The sequence below is a fragment of the Tupaia chinensis genome, unplaced genomic scaffold (genome assembly GCF_000334495.1).
Source record: "Tupaia chinensis unplaced genomic scaffold, TupChi_1.0 Scaffold000578_2, whole genome shotgun sequence".
Lineage (NCBI taxonomy): Eukaryota > Metazoa > Chordata > Mammalia > Scandentia > Tupaiidae > Tupaia > Tupaia belangeri.
In genome coordinates, this window is record NW_006160094.1 from 4554589 (window position 1) to 4559832 (window position 5244).

General features: G+C 44.7%; 1 protein-coding gene across 2 annotated transcripts in view; it reads right to left on the reverse strand.

Moving 5' to 3' along the window:
* The window catches only part of CUL2 (cullin 2), a 124465-nt gene extending 122914 nt beyond the window's left edge, over nt 1-1551 (reverse strand). For both annotated transcript variants that reach the window (XM_006158316.3, XM_006158315.3), the window contains exon 1: nt 1340-1551. The gene's annotated coding sequence lies outside the window, so the exon portion shown is untranslated. The remainder of the gene's footprint in view (nt 1-1339) is intronic.
* Between the last annotated feature and the right edge of the window lie 3693 nt (nt 1552-5244).

The window sequence follows — 5244 nt, forward strand, 5'->3', positions numbered from 1 at the left end:
TTTCTCTGGGGAGCGCACACAGCAACTAAACATAGCAAACTAAAAAAAGACAAAACAAAACACACTGTGTGTGTGTGTGTGTGTGTGTGTGTGTGTGTGCCCAAGACCCTAACATGATGGAGAAAAGGCAGGCAAAGGATTATGGTATAAAAACACCCCACTGAGGGCACCTCTATAGAAGGCACAGATATGGTATAATAATATAAAAACGGATATACCAGATGGCGTAGTGGTTACATCGCTGGACTCCCACTGCGGTTCAAGTCCTGAACCCAGTGTCTTGAAATCATGCCAGGCATGTGTGCATGTGTTCCCAAGATCCTGAGAGGAGAACAGAGAAGAAGGGATTGCACTGTGGCTATCCCCCTTGGGGAGGTGATTTCTCACTTTTCCTCTCACAGTCTCTGCCTCTCTCTACCCGCCCCCCCAAGCACACACACCCTAAGGCAAAAACCTCTTAAACAAAATAAACAAAACACTTACAGGTCAACTAACCTCTGGCTGCTCTGATGGCACCCACAGCCAGTTTTCAGAACAGACAGTACAGGACAACACAATCCCTGCAGTCCCCTACTTTCACTTACATGCCCCTTAAAACAAGGAATGAAGGCCATTCAACAAAGCACATCATAAAAAACAAATCTGACCTGACAACACCCATGGATGTCCTCTCCCCCCACACTTTTTTTTTTTTTACCATCATCACAACAGCATACATTACACAGCTGTTAATAATGGTAGCAATTGCATATAACCACATGTGGAGGGTGTCTTCAAAAAGTTTGTGGAAGGACCCGCAGGTAGTATAATGGCTAAACTCCCATGTAGTCAACCGTGTTTTGAGTCCCGGCCCTGGCGGCTTAAACTCACGCTGGGCGCGTGTGCGTGTGTGCCCAAGATCCTGAGAGGAGAATGGAGGAGAAGGGATTGCGGCGTGGCCATCCCCCCTGGCAGGTGATTTCTCGCTTTCTGTCTGTCTCTGTCTTTCTGGCGAGTGCACATGCCCTATAGCAAAAACCTCTCAAGGAAAAAATAAAGTTCATGGAAAATTTATACTATGAAAAACATCTGCATTTACTTTGAAAGGTTTGCACTAAAATATACTCAGATTGATCTCCTGTAACATTATCTGAACAGGGTCCAGTACAAGGCATGACAAGACATAGTCTGAAAAGGTTCCCTATCAGGACAACATGAATTCTGCTAAAATTGAAGCAAGAGCAAACATCAAATTTATGGTGATGTTTGGGTAGAAAAATAATGAAATCACTGATGCTTCCCAAAAACTTTATGGGAACAATGGCCCAAGGAGACCAGCAGTTTATGAGAGATGACTCACTTCAAGCGACAAGACGACGTTGAAGATGAAGCCTGCAGTGGCAGACCATCCACATCAACTTGTGGAGAAAAAGTTCATCTTGTTTGTGTCCTAACTGAAGAGGACCAGCGACAGCAGGAACCACAGCCAGTATTCAGAGGACTCTCCACCGGATCAGCTTACACAACTGTGACTGAAAAAGTGAAGCTGCCAGAACCACTGCTCCCAGGTCAGCTGCAGGCAAGAGCAGAGCTTTCATATCAAACTGTAAACAAGTGGGATCGAGATCCTAAAGCATTTCCGGAAGACCTGTGGCAAGAATGGCACATGGCTTTGCCAGCATGATCCTGAAGACACGCACAATCAAAGCAATGGCTACAACCCGTGAGTGTGCCCAGTCAAAGCAAAGGTGGACCAAACGCAAAGGCCACGAACAGTTAGTTGGGTGCTCACAGCATTTTGCTAGCTGACTTTCTGGAGGGCCAAAGATCCATACCAACTGCTTATCAAGAGTTTTGAAAAATTAGCCAAAGATTTAGCAGATAAATACAGGGAAAGCCTTCCCAGAGACCTTTCCACCATCACACCTGCCTTCCTCTCCTCCAGCAAGGGCAACTTGGGAGAGCTTCCGAAAGAAGTCATTAGGCACCCACCCACAGCTCCAGTCTGACTCCTCCAACTTCTTTATGCTCCCTTATCTAAAAATCTTTAAAGGGCACCGATTTTTCTTAAGTTACCAATGTAAAAAAGACTGCATAAACACGTTTAAATCCTCATGACTCTCAGTTCTTTAGGGATGGACTAGATGGCTGGAATAATTGCTCACAAAGTGTGTTGAACTTAAAGGGGTGTATAGTAAGAAATAAAGTTCACATTTTTATGTTTTTATAATGATCTATTTCATTTTATTTATAATTACTATTAATTTTTTTGAGAGGTTTTTGCTATAGGGTGCATGCGCCTGCCAGAAATCACCCCCTAGGGGGGATGGCCACACTGCAATCCCTTCTCCTCTTGGGATCTTGGGCACGCACACCCGCTGGTGTGAGTTTAATTAAGCCACTGGGTCTGGGACTCGAACCACGGTCAACTACATGGGAGTCCAGTGATGTTGCCATTATGCCAACTGCTGGTCCCTTATAATTATTATTATTTTTAATCTGCCACAGGGCATGTATGCTCACCAGAGAGAGAGAGAGAGAGAGAGAGAGAGGAAAAGTGATAAAGCAAGCCACCAGGTTAGCCATGTGGGAATCCAGCACCTTAACCACCACACCACCTGCCAGCCCCACATTTTTACGTTCTACTTCCACTGTCCCACAAACTTTATAAACTCCTCTGTATTTCAGAAACTACAGCAAACACATGAGCATAATCTCATAAATTCCTCATAATAGCCCTAAGGTGGATACTATCATTCTCCCCGATTTAAAGGTAAAAAGACTGACATTTACACATAGGTAAAAGTTAAAACTCGGAATCTGAACCCAGGTCCGTTTGGCTTCAACACAAAGTTCTTATTAACCGCTCTCCAGGCACGTTTCTTATTACTGGACTTGGAAACTAGAGTTGGCTCACAGGAAACGGATGGTAGTACAACCAGTTAGAAGAACACGGTCACACCCAGAAAGCTTGGCCTGACAGAAGCCAAGAACAGTTACAGTAACTAATAAGACATAGGAAAAAGAAAAGTAGCCAGGGCATGGTGGCATGGACCTGGGACCCCAGCTACCTGGGAAGCTGAATGAGAATGATCTCCAAGTTCAGGACAAGTCTGGGCAACCTAGTGAGATCTCTCTTATTTTAAAAAAGGAGAGAGAGAAGAAGGAGGAAAAGAAAGAAACGAGAAAAATACTGGTCTCAGAACGAGCAGGTGGTGTGCTGGTTAAGGCACTGGATTTCCACACGGTCAATTGCGGTTCAAATCCCAGACCCAGTGGCCTGAAACTCACAGCAGGCACATATGAGTGTGTGTGTGTGCCCAAGATCCCAGGAGGAAGGTGAAGGAGAACGGAGTGGCCATCTCCCCTGGGGGGGAAGGGGGAATTCTCACTTTCTCTCTGTCTCTCCAGTGAACACACGCACCTATAGTAAAAATCTCTCTAAAATAAAAAAGAAAAAAAAAATACAGGTCTCAAAAATGAAACATTTTAAATCAAGAAATGAATACTCTAAATAGCTTCAATTTCCCCATCTGAGCCACATAAAAACAGTATAAAAAGACAGTATGAATACATTTCACGTTTACTGGGCAATGCTAACATGAGGAGTAGTATTTTCTAGTCTCTGTAATTTCACTTTTCCATTCATACCCTTGACTCTGATGAAGAGCTACACTATATGCTGCTGCTGAAACGCTTACACCTTCACTCCCCCTCATACTTCACGCTCATGTCCCTATTAAAAAGGTTCTCCTTCATTCCATCTCTTACGAGCAGCTCATTTTAATGTTTATCTGCTTTGAGTGGGAAGACATGCAAAGGCTTTCCTGAGAACACTGCACAGTTCCCTTCATCCTCCCCGATCGTCCCGGAAGCGCTCCCTTTTTAGAGCTCCAAGTCTGCAGTATCTATCCTGAGTGCCAACAAAAGCGACCCACTGGTAAAGACAAAACGTGCTGTCCTTACCTTACTCTGCATATACGAACTAGCTCAGAACCAACCATCAAAGACATAAATCTGAGAGTGAAAACTATCAAACTCGTAAGACACAGGAGACAAGCCTCATGGCACTGAATTTGTCACTGATTTCTTGGAAAAGACACTGAATGCACAGGCAACAAAGGAAAACAGATAAACTTGTCTTCACTCAAATCCACAACTTCTGTACACCAAGAACACTGGAGAGTAGTAATTCAATCCACAGAATGAGAGGAAATATTTGCAAATCACTTATCTGAAAAGGGATTAGTGCCCAGAGCATATAAAGAACTGCTACAATTTGGGACCAGCAGTTAGCTTAATGGCTACGTCGCTGGACTCCCATGTAGTCGACCACAGTTCGCATCTGGGACCCGGTGGCTTAAAACTCACGCCGGGCGCTTGTGCATGCGTGCCCAAGATCCCGAGAGGAGAATGGAGAAGGGACTGCAGCGTGGCCATCCCCCCCAGGGGGTGATTTCTTGCTTTCGATCGTTTTCTCTGGCGAGCGCACGTGCCCTATAGCAAAAACCTCTCCAAAAAAAAAAGAACTGCTACAATTCAACAAAAACCCAACCCAACTGAAAAACTGGCAAAGGCTGAATACATGTATCTGTAAATATAATACACAAATAGCCAATAAGCACATGAAAAGATGCTCAGCATCACAGGTCACTTGTGAAATGCAAATCAAAACCATAAAAAGATACAACTTCACACCTAGTAGAAAGGCCATTATTTTTTTTAAAAAAATTGTCGATCAGAATGTAGAGAGTGGAACGTTTACGCATTGTTGGTGGGAATGTAAAATGGTACAGCCACTTTGGAAAACGGCTGAGAGTTCCCCACAAAGTGAAACACAGAATGACCACGCCCCTGCGACTGCTCTGAGCTACATTCCCGAAAGAACTGAAGGCAGTGAACAAACCCTTGCGCTCTGAGGTTCATTTCAGCACTGTTCACAATAGGTCAGAGATGCAGGGGCCAGCCCTCTGGCCTGGTGGTTTGGGGAGCCAGATCCCACGCAGCTGACGGTATGAAACAAATCCTGGCCCCAGCAACTTGAAAAATATGCAGGCGTAAGAGTACATGTACCCCAAATCCCAACAGGACAGAGAAACGGAGAAAAAGAAGTGCAACATGACCACACCCCATGGAGTGGGGGTGCTTTCTCCCTCGCCTTTTCGTTCTCTGCAAACTCTGACCAAAAATAACAAAATCAAGGATGGAAACAACCCAAGCGCCCAGCCATAGACGAATGAATGAGCGAAATGTGGTGAACTGTCA